The 21182-nt window shown below is 43.8% G+C and overlaps 1 long non-coding RNA gene across 4 annotated transcripts in view; it reads left to right on the top strand.

Moving 5' to 3' along the window:
• LOC116665825 overlaps nt 1-21182 on the top strand; it is a 584469-nt gene that overhangs the window by 392403 nt on the left and 170884 nt on the right. For all 4 annotated transcript variants that reach the window (XR_004322543.1, XR_004322542.1, XR_004322541.1 and 1 more), the window contains one exon: nt 510-566. This is a non-coding gene — a long non-coding RNA (uncharacterized LOC116665825). The remainder of the gene's footprint in view (nt 1-509; nt 567-21182) is intronic.

Raw genomic sequence — 21182 nt, 5'->3', positions numbered from 1 at the left:
AGGAGCCACATGCTTGTTACCTAAGCAAGTCCACTCTGGAGGGTCTCAGGGGCTTTGGTGACCCTTTGCCTCTTCCATCCTATTCGTCCTGTTAATACAAAGAGAACTGGGCTCAGAGCCTGAAGACGATGGGTTCAGGTCTGACTCTGATAGGAAGTGGGTAAGTGCCTTATTCAACTTGGGCCTCAGTGTTCTTGTGTGTAGAATGGGAATAGTTATAATTTTGACGATAATGACAATGATGGTGATGTATAAACGAGGCGACGGATGTGGAGGCCCTTTGCAGAGCTCAGAGTTCCAAACAATCATTAAAACAAACACACACAAAAAAACCAAAAACCAAAGAAAGTGAACTAGGCAGATAGAGCAGCTATTCAGAGAATCAGGAAATTAGGAGCTACTGCTTACTGGGGGCTAACTTTGTATCTGGAATTGAGCTAGACTCTGCCTGTAGGTTATGGACTAGAATCCAGCTGTGTGAAGTAAAGGATGTTTTGCGCATTTTACAGGTGGGGAAACGGAGGATTCGAGACATTCCTTGTACCTTGCCCAGGACCACAGATCTGGTAAGTGATGCCTGATGAAAATCTGCATCTCTCTAGCTGTATCCCCATGTCCTCTAAGCTACTGGTGGTACTTACTTATTTTATTTTGTACAAATCAAAGACAAGGCTTCAATCTGTGTTGTCCAGGTGGCTTGACAATATAGTCAAACTCACAGAGTGATCTTCCTCATCTGAATAAGTCAGAGTTCTGTCTATACAAGTGGAGTTACCTCAAACGGAGTTAGTTTGGTTAAGGGTTTCTGTGGAAACCTCATGATGTGATGTTAAACAAAAGTAATTGGATCCACTGAATTCTGTTATTGGGCTGATTAGCAGCCAGTACATGGATCTGGCCTGAGCCCTTCCTGGTGGTGTGTTCGAATATGAGGGAGATGGATTCATTGTGTCAAACAGCGAAAGCCAAGGCTTGTAAACCTGCCTAAACTAGTCATGGCCTCGTCTGGGCATATTCATTTCTCACATGTAGATGGGCTGAATCCTGCACACTACCATTAAGCAATCGTAGGAAAAGCAAACTTATTCATAGCAGCTCCAGGGCCAGCCAAATTATCTGATCAAGGTGCCGCCTTTCTCATTTAGGTTTATCTAGTCATAACTGAGAGCACGCATTCATTTATTTAGCAGATATTTAATTTGCACTTGCTATGTGTCGGTAGCCATGGAAGACCCTAGGAATGCAAGGATGAATTGCATTTATATGATTGTATCTATTCATGAAATCCTGGTTAAGGACTCCTGATGTAATTGTTGAACAATAAGAATATAGATGGATGGATGGGTAAATACATGGATTTGTGGATAGGTGGACAGATGGATGAACTGACGGATGAGTAAACGAAAGTGTCTTAATTGTCTGAGCACTTTTTAAAGCTTCCTTCTGACCCACAAGAAGGCTCAGAACTATTTATCATTATCTGCATGACTAACTTTAGTACCAGAACGGATCTCTGGTTCTGGACTCTTGTCTCTTGCCTAGTTTCTGTCTCGTAGCCAACTCCTTCCCAACTATCATTTTGGTTGCACTCTGTGGGTGGAATTGAATCAGGGTTCATCTCTATTTCTCTTTTCAAACCTCCCTGGGATCCATCCAGTAACCAATTCATGGCCCAAGGGGTGGAATTCTACAGGTTGGATAAATGAATAAATGCCAATCAATGGAGGATTGGTGGGTGGATGGGGGAATGGGAACTGTATTGTTCTACCAACCGTATTGATGTTCTTCCAGCATCAGCAGTGCCTGGCTCATAACAGATGACCATATATTTAGTGAATAGGTGGTTAGGTGGTTGAATAAATAAGTGATTGGATGACTGAGTGAAGAAATGGTGGGTTTCTGAGTGAGTGCTGAAGGGATGGACACACCTGTGCTTGGATACATGGATCATTTACTGGATTGGTATCATTTCCTGGATCGGGGTCAGTGAGTAGATAAACTGAGGATCTGACAAGTAGATGAATGATTAAAAGGGAGTACATAGGTGGATGCCTGCATCAGTAAATGAATGAGTGAATGAAGGATTAATAGATGAACAGATGGGTGAATATATGGATGTATGGACCCATACCTACATCCATGCCTGGATACAACTTGGGAGGATCTAGGGCTAAGTGTATGAATATGTGAATAAAGGAATGGATGATGGGGTGAATGTTTGGGTTGTAGCCCTGAAGCCTGTGGGGCACTGAGAGAGGACAGGCAGATACTTAACTCTACCCTTATGGTGGCCAAAGTAAACAATCCTCTTGGTTTAGGGGAATGATGCTGCTGGATTTGGGAAGATTAAGGGTATCACACACAAGGGCATGGAAAGTCTGACTGGCTAGCCAGAAGAGTGATAATGACTCGTGGTTTCCAAGCACTGTTTATAAAATAACCAAAGAGGCAATGAGTGTGTTTCTTGGGTTCCTTGAGGCCACAGTGAGAAAGGATGTAACCTCAGGAGGAACAGCCTCATGCAAAAGGCCAGCCAGCCCAGAGTGCACGACTGCCTGGAGGTGACAGGCTCGCTGTTGACCAGATGGCCTCCCTATGTTCTGCCTTTCTTCTTTCTTTCTCTCTTCCTTCCTCTCCCTCCCTCCTTCCTTCCTCCCCTCCCCTCCCACCCTCCCTCCCTTCCACCCTCCCTTCCTTCCTTGATTTCTCACTATCAGACAGGGATAACCCAGGACCAGGAAGCAGAACCTTCTGGGAACTGACCCATGCTTTGCCTTGAAGTGTGGAAGCTCACCTACGAGGCCAGTCTGGAGTTCTGATGGAGCTAGCTGGGTGATTTCCCTGCTTGGGATGATTTAGTTCGTGTGCATTCTGATTAAATGAGAGGAGCTGTGACGTAGTAGAATGAGCAAGGGGTCGAAGCCAAACAGGTATTATTGGCTGGTGACCTTGGAGAGTTTCCTAAACTCTCAAACTCTGCTTTACCTGCTAAAAATAATGAGGAAAGGATATAAAATTAAAAACGCTTGCTTCGCATGGTTATTGTAAGAATTTAAAATAGAGATATGTGAAAAAAATCAGTAGCTGATTGGCACTTTCTAGATGTCTTATAAAAGTTATTAATTCTTTTGTTGTTGTTAATTGCTTAATGTGTCTTCTATAGTTAGAGTCCAGCAGCCCACAGAGACCTGGGTGTGGGTTCAGTGTCAGGTGGGCTCATTCCTCTGGTCTGTTGAAGGCTCGTGGGAAAGATTTCTCCAAAAGTTAAGCAGAGTTACCATATAACTCAGCAATTCCACTCCTCGGTGTAGACTCAAAAGAATTGAAAGAGAAAACTCAGAGAGTTGCTTTTACACCAGTAGCATCATTCACACTCACAAAAAGGTGGAAGCAACACAAATGTCCATCAAGAGAGAAACAAATAAGCAAAATTTGCTTTATCTGTACAATGGAATATTATTCAGCCTTAAAAAGTAATGACATTCTGATACATGCCGCCACATAGATGGACCTTGAAAGCACTCTCCTAAATGAAATAAGCCAGACACCAAAGGGCAATTATGGTCTGATGCACTTATATGAGGTAAATTCATAGGGACAGAAAGGGCTGGGGGTCGGGGGTGGATGGGGAGTTATTGTTTCGTGGATTCAGAGCTTCTGTTTGGGATGCTGACAAGTTCTGGGGATGGATAGTGCTGTCAGTTGCACAACATTGGGAATGCACTTGATGCCACTGAATTGTATACTTAGAAATCATTTAAATGGTCAGTTTTGTTGTATATATTTTAATCCAATAAATAATTGCCAAAAAAATAAAAACCTAAAAAAAAAAAAACCTAACTAAACACACTTGTGTTACAGAGGTGAAGACTCTTGTGTACCCCAGCTCATGGGTCAGACAGCCTGGCTCAGCTGGGTAATCTCAGAACAGAGTTCAGCTCTTCTACCGCCGCTTGGCTTTCCCAGACGGTAGGCAGGGGCGATCAGCTTCGGTTACCCCGTTCCTCATCTTCCTGTAGGCATTGCTAGCTTATCATTAATTTCACTGGCGTCAGTGAGACAGCTATTTACTAACTGTGTCCCTCAGACCATCCACACCCATCGAGGGCAGAGTCTTTCCAGGTCTCAAGGTGAGTTGTTGGTCTTCTTTAGATGCGTTCTGGTTACACTCTGAGCTTTTCCTCCCATGACGCTTCCATGTTACATGGTAATTATTTGTGTGGTTATCTTTTCTATCAGGAGAGAGGTTGTATCAGCCTGTTCACTGGTGGATGCCAGTCACACATGCATAGCAGAGACTCCAAACAACACAGTTATCAAATGAATGCTGAACTTTTTGTGCCAAAAAAATCCAAGAAGTTTTGTTCACCATTGACTCTCAGCTACTAGCACGATGTCTGGAAAGAGAGGAGGATTTATCGGGGGGTTCTTTGATTGTCATCAACAGAAGCCAACTCCAATGATTTAAAGAATAAAACATGAGATGTGTTGAAAGACATTGGGTAGCTCACAGATTATAGGGAAGAGCTGGACCACTAAGACTTGGAAAGGGCAGTGGCCGCAGATTCACAACCAGTCTCTTTAGCCCAAAGATGTTGGAAATAGTTTAGCTGCCGCTGCTTTTTGACTGGGTAACCGTACTCAAGGTTTAAATTTCTGAGAGTGTAAGTGTGACTGGCCTAAGGTCTTAGCAGAAGGAGGAGGGTGAACCCTGGACAGACCAGAACGACAGTGGTGATGGAGTGGGTAAGGTTAAGACTGTCCTCACTCCTCCTCCATCATCGCCCAGAATCCTTAAAAACCATCTTATTCCATCACCCTTCCTGTTCCCAGATATTTAGGAGCTTTGAAAATGTGCCTGCGTCAGACCAGGGAGGCCACAGAACGAAGCAAGCCTTTTCTGGCCCAAACATAGAATGGCATACGTGGAAAACCCACGCCCTGCTGGAATCCTGTTACAATATACGAAGAGCCAGAGCCTCAATTATGGGTGCACTGAGGACAGAATTTCAGACTTTGCTCTGGCTTTTGTCAGCTTAAGATGCTTAAGGTCGTTTACACAAAGATTTGTGTGTCTGAATTTTTCCCTGGCAGGTTCTCTTTATAACCTAGATAACACAAACCCCAAATATTTGTGGTTGGCAACAATGAGGAATGTTCAAGTTGTCTGACATCTTCTTACCATGTAGATTACCACCTAGGATCAATGTTCAGCCTTGAGACAAAAGGAGACAGAGGATGGTGGGAGATTTTTCCATGGTTTGGGCAATGTTTGAGTTTAAATTCTGACACCTTCAATCTCTCTCTCTCTTTCTGTCTCTCTTTCTCTCTCTGTCTCTCTCTCTCTTATTTATACACATACACACACACCCCAACCCTTTTTGCCCTCCAAAGAGTTTTCTCAGCGCTAAGGAAGGATAATGTTATGTCTAATCACCTAACAACGTTATTACCATCCAACCAATGCCTTCCCACACTGCAGAAGAGGGAAGGGACATTTAAAAGCAAGGTTTTTGCATTCTCTTCAGCTTTGCAATCTCCTGGCCGTGGGTCATACTGTTTTGCTTCCATGACAAGCTGGTTTCAGATCTTCCAGAGCTGAACAGAACAACTGTACCACGTCGGTAAACAGAAGACTGTTTACACAAAAAATATAGATTTCCTTTAAGCACTTGGCTTGAGCCTTTAGTAAGTCCTATTTACGTTCTTATTGTTTATGTTCCCAAAAGCCAGCAGGAGGACGGCCCTGCTGCACTGGATGCGGTTTTGTGATTCACACTTGATCAGGCAGCTGTCACACAGGGCGGGGAGGCGCAGGGGGCCGCGTAGGGGAAGCGCAGAGAAGATTAGAGCAAGCTCGCTTGTGGGATCCCTGGCCTTCACGTAATGGTACCGCCAAGGGCTGGGGATTTCTGAGTCAGTCTTTCAAATTCCCAGACGTGTTTATCAGTGTTTGAGTTTCAAAACCGGCCCACCCAGAATAAAGCTCTGTTGCACCTGATGTTTCACTTTAGCGGTGTTTGGGGCGGTGGCGGGGTGGGGGGGGGATTCTCCTGACCTCCAAGCTCCTTCCCCAGCTGTCCGCTTGCCCGTGATCTCAGCTCCTCTCCTGTCTCCTGGGTCCTGGGAGCTCCTTGCGGGGACCTGCTCGGCCAGCCTGCACTTGGCTGCTGGCTGAGCTCCTTCTCTGTGCACGAGATGCCCGTCCAGACGTATTTCTGGACTGGGGTGGGCACTGGAGGGGAGGGGGAGCCTGACCCCAGTGCCGGAGGATTCGTAGCGTTAAAACTCCACGGGTCCATCACCATGAGTTCTCCCTGATGGTGTGCCCAGCTCAGGGCTGTGTGAACTAGTTCAGGTCTTTTTTATTCTGTTTGCTTGACTCTTCGTTGTTTGTTTTGTTTATAAGCCCTGGCTCTGTTTCTGGTTAACCCTGTGGCTTTAGGTAAATTTCTTAATTTCTCTGTGCCTTAATTAGCCATCTGTAATTGAGAGACACTCTGTGCCTCCTTCTGAGGGGACTAGATGAGATATAGAGTGTAAAGCACTTGGCCTCACGCTGGGGAACGGTAAGCTCATGATGCCTGGTAGCAAGAAGTGAAAAGTATTTTTATTATTAAAGGCAGCAAGGAGAGAAGCAGAGAGGCTTCTAAACGGGGGGAGGATAAGCCAGGAGGAATTTCACGGGCCATATTTCCTACAGAGGCATTTATGTATGTGTGCTGTCGATAGCTTTGTTGTGAGATGCTGGGAATATTTCAAGGGGTCTCGAGTTGCCAACTGTTCTGGGAGTAGCTTAAGAACCAGAAGGACCCAAGGATCCGCTTCTATTCCACTAGGGTCTATGTCCAGTTAAGGGCTCCTCATACTCTGGGACATCACAGAACCACCCTTGAACCAGTTCCTCTGGGTCCCCCATGTCCTGGACCCTGGATATGTTAACTTGTAAGCTTTCTTTGACTAAAGCTCTGGTCATATATGGACATTAGATTTGAATTAGGGTGTGGGGACGATGTCTGTTATCCAAGTCTGCTAACTTTAACAACCAGATCTCTACACTGAAGCAAACCCAGCCATTGTATTATTCCTGTATTACTTTATTCAACCACTGTTTTTTGAGTACCTACTGTGTGCCAGGCTCTGTACTAAGTGCTGAGAATATTATGGTGAATGAAACCCACAGAATATTATCCTCATGAATCTAAATTCTAGTGAGGGAGACAATTATAAATAATCATAAAAGAAATGCAAATTCTAGCTTATTGTAAGTGCGATGATGGAAAACTGCAAGTTTCTATGAGAACATATTGGGAGTGTGGCTGAGCGTCTGGGGTGAGGGTTGTCAGGAAGGTCCCTCTGTGGATGTGATATTTGATTTGAAAAATAAGAAGGAATTAACAAGGGTGAATGGGGTAGAGATAAACAGAGAAGAGTCCTAGGGTGTGATCCCCTACTGCATAACAAATCACCCCAAAACTTAGTGGCCTTTAGCCTCTCTCAGTTCTGTGATTGGCTGGTCTCAGTCCACTGTGGACTGGGACTGGACTGGATGAGACATCCACAATGGCTCCCTCACACAAGTGTCAGTTGAGGCTGGCTCTGGGTTAGGATCTCGTCGAGGCTCACTGAATGGAGCATCCGCATGTGGCCTCTCCGTTAAGCTTGGGGCTTCTCACAGCATGGCCGATGAGACCTGAGGGGGAGCATCCTGTAAGAGTGATCCAAGGGGTCCAAGGAGAACCTGCAAGGCTTTCTGTGACCCAGCCTCAGCAATTCCAGAATGTCACTTCTGCCCCGTTCTAATGGCCAAGAGAGTTGCCAAAGCCAGCCCAAATTCAAGAACAGAGGGAGAAGTAGATTACACTTCTCGGTGGCAGGAAGGTATCACTGTACAGGAAGGGAAGCATCGTTGGAAGCCATCTTGGGAGCAAGTTATCATGTGTGGCTTTTGCTCTTGCTATTTATTCCATCTGAAATGATCCTCCCCAAAATATTCACATGACCTGCACCATTTAGATCTCAGTTCAGAATATCTCCTCATTTCCAAATATGTCCTCCTCAAAATACTCTCCACAAAGAGCGTTCCATTGACCTTGGTATCCAGTCCCTTTTTCCACCATGGCCATGTTTAATTATGTTCATAGTCCTTATTTGTGGCAAAATGATCCTTTTGTTCAATTATTTGCTTCAGTCTGCTCACAATGACCCCCACCCTCACACACCCATAAAACATAAGCCCCATGAGGTCACAGTCTTGGTCGCCAACGTGTCTGACACTTTTGAGTGACACTGTTGACTGAAGGAAGAGGATCCTAAGCAAAAAGAAATGCCATGTGCAAAGATCCTGAGGCAGGAAGCAAGCAAGGTGATCTAAAGCAATGGACAAAGCCACACATGTTGGAACACGGGGGTGAAGGGGCAGCCATGTGCCCAGGGGCTTAGAGCAGGGTTTTACTTGCCCATATCCACAATGATTCAGCCCTGACCATGGCCACCATTTCTTTTTTTTTTTTTTAACAAAAGTACAGTCAATTTACAATGTTGTGTTAATTTCTGGTGTACAGCATAGTTGTTATAAAGTTAGTTTTTTAATATATATATATATATTCCTTTTCAGATTCTTATGCATCACATATATATGTTTCTTTTCATATTCTTTTTCATAATAGGCTATTACAAGGCATTAAAGATAGTTCCCTGTTCTATACAGTAGGGCCTTGTTATTTATCTATTTTATATATAGTAGTTAGTATCTGCAAACCCCAAACTCCCAATCCCTCCTCTTCCCCTTTCCCTCCTGGTACCCATAAATTTGTTTTCTATGTCTGTGAGTCTGTCTTTGTTTTGTAAGTAAGTTCATTTGTGCCCTTTTTTTAGATTCCACATATAAACAATATCATACAGTATTTTTCTTTCTTTTTGTGGCTTAACTTAGAATGACAATCTCTAGGTCCATCCATATTGCTGCAAATGACATTATCTTGTTATTTTTTATGGCTGAGTAGTATTCCACTGTGTGTATATGCTGTGTGTACATATACATACATATACATACATGTACCAAACTTATATATATATACCAAAAATTATTTATCCAGTCATCTGTTGATGGACATTTAGGTTGTTTCCATGTCTTGGCTTATTGTAAATAGTGCTGCTGTGAACATTGGGGTGTATGTGTCTTTTCAAATTAAGAGTTCCCTCTGCATATATGCCCAGGAGTGGGATTGCTGGATCATAGGGTAAGTCTATTTTCAGTTTTTTAAGGAATCTCCAAACTGTTTTCCGTAATGGCTGCACCAAACTACATTCCCACCAACAGTGTAGGAGGGTTCCCTTTTCTCCACACCCTCTCCAGTATTTATTATTTGTGGACTTTTTTTTTTTTTTTTTTTTGAGAGCGAATCATTCTTTAACTGCTTAACTCTTCATTCTTCTTTTTTTTTTTTTTAACATTTTTTATTGATTTATAATCATTTTACAATGTTGTGTCAAATTCCAGTGTTCAGCACAATTTTTCAGTTATTCATGGACATATTCACACTCATTGTCACATTTTTTTCTCTGTGAGTTATCATAACATTTTGTGTATATTTCCCTGTGCTATACAGTGTAGTCTATTCTACAATTTTGAAATCCCAGTCTATCCCTTCCCACCCTCCACCCCCCTGGTAACCACAAGTCTGTATTCTCTGTCTGTGAGTCTATTTCTGTCCTTTATTTACGCTTTGTTTTTGTTTGTTTGTTTGTTTTTGTTTTTGTTTTTTAGATTCCACATATGAGCGATCTCATATGGTATTTTTCTTTCTCTTTCTGGCTTACTTCACTTAGAATGACATTCTCCAGGAGCATCCATGTTGCTGCAAATGGCATTATGTTGTCGATTTTTATGGCTGAGTAGTATTCCATTGTATAAATATACCACATCTTCTTTATCCAGTCACCTGTTGATGGACATTTAGGCTGTTTCCATGTTTTGGCTATTGTAAATAGTGCTGCTATGAACATTGGGGTGCAGGTGTCATCCTGAAGTAGATTTCCTTCTGGATACAAGCCCAGGAGTGGGATTCCTGGGTCATATGGTAAGTCTATTCCTAGTCTTTTGAGGAATCTCCATACTGTTTTCCACAGTGGCTGCACCAAACTGCATTCCCACCAGCAGTGTAAGAGGGTTCCGCTTTTTCCACAGCCTCTCCAGCATTTGTCATTTGTGGATTTTTGAATGACGGCCATTCTGACTGGTGTGAGGTGATACCTCATTGTAGTTTTGATTTGCATTTCTCTGATAATTAGTGATATTGAGCATTTTTTCATGTGCTTTTTGATCATTTGTATGTCTTCCTTGGAGAATTGCTTGTTTAGGTCTTCTGCCCATTTTTGGATTGGGTTGCTTATTTTTTTCTTATTGAGTCGTATGAGCTGCATGGCCACCATTTCTGAAATGCAAAAAGCGAGCTTATTTTCTGATATCCAAGCATTTCCATTTGAATGTGTCTATGTGGCCAAAATGGTTTGTTCCATGAATATAAATGGAGCCCACCAAATTTGGTCTGTATCTTATTCTTGCCCAAAATAACTGAAACAAAAACAAAAACCAAACAAACAAGTGATGGCATGCTTGTATTCAGAGAAGAAGTTTTGCCCTTTTCTACGTAGATACAAGGACATAGTTTCATTTATTTCTTACAACAGCTCTATGAGGTGGTTATTGCCAACCTCCCCTTCTTTGTCTTTTTTTTTTTGACACAAGTGATGACACCCAGAACACAGGAAACTTGCCCAAGTTTCTCCAGTCTGATACTGGTAGATGCTGGGTTCAAATAGAGGTCTGCTTTATGTCAGAGCCCTGCATAGTTTGAGGTAATGGCCTGAGATGGAAGGAGAAAGAAATCAGGGAAGGCAAATCTCTAAACCCAACCCCAGAATGATATATTTCCCCTGTGGCACTGAATCAACGTGCTGAGCCCCAGGATGAGTGGCCAGCTCTGATTATAAGGCAAGGATCTGATTCCTGCCTCAATTATGACTGAATAACCACTGGTTCAAAATCATGAAAAGGCCCAAATAAATGCAGTGGGGATGAGGAGAGGTCTGCTGGTTGCCAGAGATGGAGGCAAAGGCAGTCAGAGGTGGGGGCACTTCAGTCAAGCCCAAACCAAAGCCACCAGAACGTCATGTTCGGAGGGGAGGGGGCTGGTGTGGGGAAGATGGTTGGTGATGGTTTTTAATTGGGTGCTCACTCTTGTGAGTCACCTTGAGGGACTCCCAGCTGGTTCTCACTGACACTCCCCAGCGCTGGGGCTCTCTCCCCTAAACCCAGGTGAACCATGATCATTTCAATATTTTTCTATGCTTAACTGGCCTTTCACTTGATATCTCAATCTACATTTTGAGCTATTTTCCTCTTTTATTTTTGCTCCATATAGAGAAAACTTAAATACATTTTTTTTTTTTTAAAGGAGACGGCTATAAAAACTTTCCTTAAGTCAGACCATCTGTGTTGGTGGAAACTTTAGACTTGTCTGCGAAAGGAAATTTCTTTCTTTCTTTTTTCTGTTTTCTCCTGTTCTTTGGGAAATCCAGGGAATAATAAAAAAAAATCTCCAAAGAAAAAAGCTTTCAATGGAGTTCTGGAAATAAGAGAAATTAAGATACCTAATAAATATTTCAGTAGAGTTTAAAGGGATACATGAAAAAGGGGGATATATTGAAGATTTTACACTGGGCTTAGAGATCCAACAGTGTGTGTTACTCGGGTCTTTCCTAGCTTGTCTGTGCTCGAGCAAAGCTCAGCTTCTCAGAATGAATTCCAGGTAGGTTTTGAAGTTGAGAATAAAAGCGGAGAAAAGTGGCAGGTAGAAGGGGAGACTCATTCAGTCAGTGGAGCCCATCATTGAAATTGGTATTCTTGGCCTCGGTTTTTTACCTTGATGCCCTCTGAGGTCACTGTGACCTTAGCTGAACCCCCATCTCCCAGATGATACCCAGAGCCTTCAACTCCAATTCTTGCCTGGATCCTTCCCTGGCTCATTCTTTCTGCCATCGCTGGCACCAGGTCTCACTTTGTGAATGGTGAATGGATCAACCCAAAATGGACTGATGAGGTAACAAGAACCTCTCCATTTGTTGGACCAACTTGCCAACAGTTGGTGACACTCCCGTGGCTGCTGTGTCTCAGTGGTGATACTGTTGAACTCAGGCATGCATGGAAATTGAAGGATCTCATTTTCTATCATTTGTTTAAAGCCAATTATGCGCAATGTGCTGTGATATTTTGCCCATTGTGTAGAAGGGCTGTTAACTGATCTAAGGCCTCACAAGTTTTAAGTGGAAAGGTGATTTCAGTCAAGGCCTCTCTGACTTCAAAGACTGAGTCAGTCATTTAAAACTGACCGCAGTGAAGGTGCCACTGGAGGGAAGGTATAACTATTCATTCATTCATCCATTGGCTGTCTGCTTATTTGGGGAGTGCCTGCAAGGCTCACCAGCAGACTACCAGGCTCCGAGGCTGCAGAAATGACAGGCACAGTCTCTGACCTCATGGAACTCATGGTCCCCCTGAGTCTTGATGCTCTGAATGTGGTCCGTGGATCAGCATCCCTGGGAACTTGTTAGAAATATGGAGTCTCAGCCCCACGCCTCCCACAGAGTCCTAACTTAGAATGTTCTTTTTAAGCTGGTCTCCAGGCCATTTGTATGCACATTAAAATTTGAGAAGATGAATGCCACCTAAGAGCAAGGCAGATGGAAAAGAATATGGAAAAAAATGGGGGCTGGCCATCCAGGCAGTGGGCGGGCTGTGTGCCAAAAATGAGCACTCTGAGCACGTTCAGGAAAAGTGGGTAATAAACCAGAGCAGGAGAGAAAAAATGGGGAGCGAACTATTTGAAGCCGGGCCAGGCAGCTTGGGTGCGTGGGCACGCCTGCTCTCCCCTGCTGTGAGATCTCATCCAGCCTCAGTTTCCTCATCTGTAAAAGGGGATCGTATTAGTAACTATTTCACAAAGTTGTAGTGAAGAACAAGTTAATGTATGTGCAGTGCGTAGCAGAGAACTTGGCACAGAGCAAGTCCTAAGTGCATCGGCTGTTGCTATTGTTAATTACAATTATTCCTATAAATTGGCTGCTCGGGGGACTTCCTGGGTGGGACACACTGCCCCCTTGAGGAATGTGTTGTCCGAGTAAAAGATGGAGCAAACGTGCAGCTGGGCTGTTGAGACTGAAAGCAAATGCCCAAGGTACTTTCTAAATTGCCCTCAGAAAGGCAATTTAAGTATCACCTCCTCTTAAAACCACCCATTTATTTAGTCTTACTTTTTATTAGTATGAACAATGTTACCTCTAATTACATAATTAATCACAGATAATATCAGGACAGATCATAGCCAATGTTTATTGAACATTTATTACATGCAGGTACTTGTAAAACCTTTTACAAGCGTTACCTCCATTTAATTCTCTCAAATCCCTAGGAGGTTGTGAGTAATCTTACCCCCATTTTCACAAATGGGGAAATTGAGGCTTGGTAGATGGAAGAGAGATGCACCTGTTGATATTGTCATATGATGGCAGTATAGGCAAACATTGGAGAGGGCTGTCTAATGCACAGCCCCTCCCCAACTTCTCTCAACCCACAGCTCAGATGCCCATCCTCCAGTGCCCGATTCTTACCTCTGCAGTGAGCAAAATTCTAAAGCTGTTCCCCAAGATTCCCATCCCCTGATTATTTAATCGAATGCTAATCTAATGCTAATGCTGTGAAGAGGTTTTCCTGATGTAACTTAGAGTCCCAGGTCACCTTAACATATGGAGATTATCTAGTTGAGTCTGACCCCATCAGGTGAGCCCTTTAAAAGCAGAGAGTTTTCTCTGGCTGGTGGCAGAAGGGAAGTCAGAAAGATTTAAAGATTTAAAGCACCAGGAGGTCTTGACATGCCATTGCTGGCTTTGAAGATGGAAGAGGCCGCGTGATGAGGACCCCAGAGGGGCCTCCGGAAGCTGAGAGTGGTCCCACTGACAGCCAGAAGGAGGATAAACCTCAGTCCCACAACAGAGAGGAACTGGATTCTGCCCACAACCTGAATGAATTTGGAAGCAGATTCTTCCCTAAAACCTCAGAACAGAGCCCCACCTGGCCGACACCTTGACTTGGGCCTTGTGAGACCCTAAATAGGGAACTCTGCTAAGCCCGCCTGGGCCTCCATCCAGTGGAAACCATCAGGTACTAAGTAGGTGTCATTTTAAGCTGCTAAGTTTGGGGAAGTTCATTCCAGCAATAGAATGTTAATACGGCCTCCATCCGTGAAGACATCACAGCATATCACACGGTTGGGTTTTCACTCTGCAGCTTTTTTGACTGTGAAATCAAAGAACATTGTTTTACTTTTCTCTCAGACAAGTAAACATAAAAGTGATCAAACTATGTTTCCTGAAGGAAAAGCTGGATAGGACCTAGGTCTTCTTCCTTTTGGCTGTGGGCCCTTGGCATCAGGCTTCCCTGATTCCAAGTTCAACTTCTTCCCTTAGTAGCTGTCCGGCCTTGAGTTTTTCAGTCAATCTCTCCAGGCCTCACTGTTTCATCCCTAAAATTTGGATAATAATAGGGTTGTTGGGAGGATTCAATAATATGATGCTCATAAAGCGTTTGATTCCCTGCCGAGCACACAGTGATCACTTGATAAGCGTTATCTGTACACGAGATTGTTACCTGGGCGGGTTAATGAATGAATAAATCCAGCAAGAAGAAGATAAGACATCACCACCATTGTTAACACAGCTCTCAGGTTTTGCAACTGAGGCCACGTTTTGTACTAGGTCAGATCCACATGCATTCCCGGATCTGTGAACCTGATGGGTGATTCCCACAATGGATCCTGGAATGCAGAGTCAGATCCTAAAGGAACAGGTTGATAGACAACCCAGCTGGAGGCTCTACTTGCAAACAAGACCTCAGTTGGGATGCCTGTGCAGGTTTTGGAACCACCACCAACTCAGCTGTCCAAACTACTAATGCAGGGAGGGGGCTGCTCACGCAGGGTCCAATGAAAACAGGGCTGTCCATTCAGTCTAACCTGTTGAGCCAGTAGCCCTGGTTTGACAAAGCCAGACTTAACTCCAGCCCCGACCCCAGCATCTGTTCATTTCAAGCCTTGCCAAGGAGCCAAAGGTAGAAATCTACAAACATGCTTCTGTTTTCATTGTGTGTGTTATTAATCCATTTTTAAATTTTCTCTAAAGGACAAATAATCTGGGCCAATATGTATGGCCTGTTGTTATATTTTTAATTTGACTGTGCTTTTTCAAAGAAACATGGATCTTAAAACAATTTGTTAGTGAAAAAAAAAAAAAAAGAAATATTTATGGTAAAACCCTAGCCCAGCACACAATGGCAACTGGATCTTTTCACTAGGGGGAAGTACAAGCTGACATCCCAAAATAAACCCTATAGGGAAGGAGGGAGGGTCTCATCTGCACCCAGACAATGACTAGAGTCTTAATACCATTCCCCCCGCCAACCATCTATTATTTGCAAGGCCCTCATGCAAGGACCCGTTTCTACCTTTCTTCCCCTACATGCTTCTCTATTCTCTGATTTTAGCGAGTTAGAAAACATCATGGCATGCGGTGGAGGAGGAAGCTGGAGTACTTGTAAATAACTGGCGGATGCAGAGATCTGTTCCAGCTGAGGGGAAACAGAAGCACGCGGGGTGCCTCGTGGTCCCTGCATGGGTGTGCATTCAGGGTCCGGCGCACAGAGGAGGGCACAAAAGCAGAGAGGGCTGGCCGGAACAATGGACCGTCACAAATGCCATGTTATGTAACTGGGTTATTTGAATTCACAATTGTGAAGGCCACAATTGTCGGGAAGGCCTGTCCCCCAGCTCCGTGGGGGGAGGGAGGCAGCTCCTATGCTCCCACCCAGGTGCCCTGGGAGCTGGCTCTGACCCTCCTGATGAGCCCACGGCTACCACTCAGAAGTCAAGGGCTGAGTTACTCCTGACACCGCGAAGTTGCTCGGTAACTGTTGAGCTGGACTTTTGAGTGTTTATAATAAAAAAGGCAATGAGCACATTAGATACCTTTCCCTATGCAGCAATAAAAATGACCGGATTCTTTCCATTCAGTGCATACTCCTTGAGCTCAAACGGGTATAGGTAGTGCATGGGGACTGTAATTCACATGTTGCCCAGCCGAGCCAAAGCACGTGGACATAAATTTGCAGAAATTCATAGCATCGCAGGGAGTGGGGGGAAAGCTTCTCAGGAAAGGTGAGCTTTGAAGATAGCCTGGCCATAGGCTGGTAAAGACATCCAGGATCACTTTGAAGGCTACTTTCTATTTTGGTGACTTGCACATAGCACCTGATGAAGCGGGCAGGTGCAGCGAAAGGACCGGCTTTGCCTGGCCTGCCTCCCAGTTTCCTGCCCAGTGCCCCCGTCTGTACGTGCCGAGCTGCGGCCACACCCAAGAGTGCCAGGGACACCTTTGCCGCCTCCCTCATCCCTGACCGTCCAGTTCCTCAAACCCAGTCAAAATCTCCCTGCTGCTGTAAGGCCCGTCCCCATCCTGGCCCCGGCCCTCTGGTTAACACGCCCTCTTCCCTGGGTTCTCATAACTCCCTGTGTTTAATTCCTGCAAGCACTTGCCCTGCCCCACTCTCCTGGTCTATTTGCAGACCCGCCTCCCTCGCTAGAGTGTGCCCTGCCTGAGGACAGAGCCACACCTTTTCATGTCTTTATCTTTCATGTTCAGCACTAAGGCAGCTCTATAACGTCTGAGTAATAAGTCTTTTTCCTAGGTTCTGGGTGGTAGTAAAAAAAAAAAAACAGCTTTAGAATCAGTAAGCTCACTTGCAAATCCAGGCCGAGTCCTTTCTTCCTTGCACTTGTGGTCATGTTGCTGTTGTGTATTTAAGCTGGACGTGCAGACAGAGTCTTGGCTCTGACTCTGCAGCCATTCCACCTGTCTGGGCAGTTTGTCAGTCTGTCAGAGGGGACCAGCTCTTCCTATTGGAGAGCTTTCCAGGCTGGAAGGGGTATGGGAACAAATACCTTGGAGATTTGCTCACTCCCTGGTGTCCTCACATGGAGATAGAGGATGGTGGTGCTGGTGATGATGATGACCTGAATGGGTGTTTCTGGTGTGCTGAAGCACTCTTCATTTCTTTCCTTGCTTACAACAGAGAAGATAAAGGGGGTAGGTATAATTATTCTCATTTTTCTTTCCTTAAAAAAAAAACAACCCAACTTTATTGAGGTATGATTGACCTGTAAAAAAACCTGTACATATTTAACATATACAAGGCAATGAGTTTGGGGAAGAGTGTATGCCTGCGAGCGCATTACCGCCGTCACTTCCCAAAGTTTCCTCCCACTCCCTTTATCAGTGTCATTGTTGTTATTATTATTATTATTGTTACTGTACAAACAATCAACATAAGATGCTTATCCTCTTAGAAAATGTTAAGTGTACAGCGCAGTATTGCTGTGTAGCGTATCTCCAGAAATCATTTATCTTGCGTGATGCTTACATAACGCCCCTCCCCCGAGCTCCCAGCAACCACCATTCTACTCTGCTTTTGTGGGTTTGACTCTCAGAGACATGCTTCTTAGGGAAGCAAGCACTGGTGCCCAGGCAGCCCTATTCCAGGTGTCCCCACATACTTCTCCGCGACTTCCAGCCACTACAAGTGTGTAAGTGCGTGCACCGTCACGTTCACACGCACATGTGCATATGAACTTGCAGAGTTGGGTGTGTTACGTGTTCTTGGGCGCATGTGGGTAGGTTTGTGCTGGGGGGTGTCTGTCTGTTCACATTAGAATGTCTGTATGTGTGTGAACTGTGTGCGTGTGTGTGTGTGTGTGTGTGTGTGTGTGTGTGTGTGTTGTGTGTCTCAGCTTAGAAAAAACATCAGGGTCAGAATAGGGCCATTGTTAATATGGTGAGAAGTACCCCCAGGTGTCAGGCACCCCCACCCCTGGGTCTCTGCCTCCTCCTCCTCCACTTTGAAACAAGAGTACATTAAGGCATCCTGGCCTTCCCCCAAGCAATGCTGCAGAGAGAGCTGCAGATTATTGGGAGGTAAACTTCCACGGTGAAGACTTGCTTTTCAATGGGAAATTTACATTTAAATGCACCCTGTCATTTTTAATCTCAGGCACTTGGCACCACCACCTCCCAGGAGCAGGCTGTTTGTAAGGCCTACTTCCAGCAGGGCAACACCCAGGCTGCAGGAGCCCATTGTAGACTCCAGGGCCCAGAGGCATGTGTGGGTGTGGATGGAGCCGCCTGGTGATATATGCAAATTTTACTGTCAGGGTAACTGAAATGCAGTCCGAGGATAGCGCCAAGGGGCATTCTGTGTTACCAGGCCATGGGCGTGTCCGCTGAGACAGGAATCCTCCAGGTCGGAGGCGGGGCTGCTGAGTAGCTTGTTTGGTCCTATTAAAGGTGAGAATGCATTGAAGGCGGCTGACAAGGTAGAGAAGTTGCTGTTTGTCTTATAAAGACGAACACTTAGTTTAAAGAGAGAAGCAGCCTCCTGCTAAGTTTCCGTCACTGCTCCCAGTCCCTGATTCAGAAACTTGGATGGCATTTTTTTTTCTTTATTGTCAGAAAGTAAGCTACTTACTCCTAGGGGTTATTTTGTTTTGTTTTATTTGATTTCACCTTTTATTTTACGCAGATTTTCCAGCTAGAGATGCTTGGCCACGCCTGCATTGAGCCTAGTAAATAGGTATCTGTTAGACTTCTGTTTCTGCCCCTTGGGACCACTCATCTTGTTTGAGTCCATATCAAATCTTCCTACTTTTTCAAAAATCCCTATCTGAATCAACAGCCCACAACCTCTCTTATAGCACCAGGCAGTCCAAAAGGAGTTTTCTGATGTTTGCTGTGGGTCTGGAGTGTGAAAAGCCTTTTTGTTTTGTGCAGAAAGACACTGAACACAGGGTCTGGCAACTTGCCTGAGGCCACTCAGTAAGTAACTTTAGGAGAGCCAGGAGCTTAAATGTGACAGGCAAAAGTATCCAGTAAAAGTTTCAACTTGTAAACTTTGGCCAACCACCGAGAGAAACGAGTGAACAGCCCCGATGCAGGGTCAGTTACGAGAGTGTCAGAAGTGAGACTTGAGTCTGCATGTCAGAGATGAAAATAGTAGAGTAAAGGCAAATAATATTTACTGATTTTTCAAATTCTGAAACAGTGCTTTTTCACTATGTAAATCTGGAGGCAAAATGTCCAGGATGTATACAAAAGGGATTTTTAAAATATTTATATTTGTGTCACATAGAAGTAACCCAGATTTCTTCCAGTCTTTTTCCTACTCACCTAAGAGTACTGATAGTGCCACTGGGGGAAGGCTGATGTCTCAACTGACTGTGTGACAGTGGAAGACATTTGTTTCAAGCCACCCAGTTTGTGGTACTTGTTTATAGCCGCCCTGGGAAACTAATACAGCGGGAGTCTTGTTTCTGTCCTTGTGTGAGCACAGGACACCATTTTTGTTAGTTGGTTTTGTTTGATTTGGCTTTTCTTTTTCTTTTTTTTTTTTTTTTTACATTTTTTTATTGCATTATAGTCATTTTACAATTTTTGTGTCAAATCCCAGTGTAGAGCACAATTTTTCAGTTATACATGAACATATATATATTCATTGTCACATTTTTTTCTCTGTGAGCTACTACAAGATCTTGTATATATTTCCCTGTGCTATACAGTATAATCTTGTTTATCTATTCTGCGTATGCCTGTCAGTATCTACAAATTCTGAAATCCCAGTCCTGTCCCTTCCCACTCCCCGCTCCCTTGGCAACCAAAAGTTTGTATTCTATGTCTATAAGTCTGTTTCTGTTTTGTGTTTATTTATTGATTGATTTATTTAGATTCCACTTATGAGCGATCTCATATGGTATTTTTCTTTCTCTTTCTAGCTTACTTCACTTAGAATGACATTCTCTGGGGACATCCATGTTACTGCAAGTGGCGTTATGTTGTTGTTGTTTATGGCTGTATACTATTCCATTGTATAAATATACCAAATCTTCTTTATCCAGTCATCTGTTGATGGACATTTAGGTTGTTTCCATGTCTTGGCTATTGTAAATAGTGCTGCTATGAACATTGGGGTGCAGGTATCTTTTTGAGGTAGGGTTCCTTCTGGATATATGCCCAGGAGCGGGACTACTGGGTCATACAGTAAGTCTATTCCTAGTCTTTTGAGGAATCTCCATACTATTTTCCACAGTGGCTGCACCAACTGCATTCCCACCAACAGTGTGGGAGGGTTCCCTTTTCTCCACAGCCTCTCCAGCATTTGTCATTTGTGGACTTTTGAATGATGGCCATTCTGACTGGTGTGAGGTGCTACCTCATAGTTTTGATTTGCATTTCTCTGATAATTAGTGATATCGAGCATTTTTTCATGTGCCTATTGATCATTTGTATTTCTTCCTCGGAGAATTGCTTATTTAGGTCTTCTGCCCATTTTTGGATTGGGTTGTTTGTTTTTTTCATATTATGTCATATGAGCTGCTTATATATTCTGGAGATCAAGCCTTTGTCTGTTTCATCGTTTGCAAAAATTTTCTCCCATTCCGTAGGTTGTCGTTTTGTTTCACTTCTGGTTTCCTTTGCTGTGCAGAAGCTTGTAAGTTTCATTGGGTCCCATTTGTTTATTCTTGCTTGTATTTCTATTGCTTGAGTAGACTGTCTAGGAGAACATTTTTGATATGTATGTGAGATAATGTTTTGCCTCTGTTTCCTTCTAGGAGGTTTATTGTACCTTGTCTTATGTTTAAGTCTTTGATCCATTTTGAGTTGATTTTCGTGTATGGTATAAGGGAGTGTTCTAGCTTCATTGATTTACATGCTGCTGTCCAGTTTTCCCACCACCATTTGCTGAAGAGACTGTCTTTATTCCATTGTATATTCTTGCCTCCTTTGTCGAAGATTAGTTGACCAAAAGTTTGTGGGTTCATTTCTGGGCTCTCTATTCTGTTCCATTGGTCCATATGTCTGTTTTTGTACCAACAGCATGCTGTTTGATGACTGTAGCTCTATAGTATTGTCTGAAGTCTGGGAGAGTTATTCCTCCAGCCTCTTTCTTTTTCTTCAGTAATGCTTTGGCAATTCTAGGTCTTTTGTGGTTCCATATAAATTTTATTATGATTTGTTCTAATTCT

This window comes from Camelus ferus, chromosome 9 (genome assembly GCF_009834535.1).
Source record: "Camelus ferus isolate YT-003-E chromosome 9, BCGSAC_Cfer_1.0, whole genome shotgun sequence".
Classification (NCBI taxonomy): Eukaryota; Metazoa; Chordata; class Mammalia; order Artiodactyla; family Camelidae; genus Camelus; species Camelus ferus.
The sequence above is the reverse complement of the archived record's forward strand: the minus strand, read 5'-3'. Positions and strand labels throughout refer to the sequence as shown.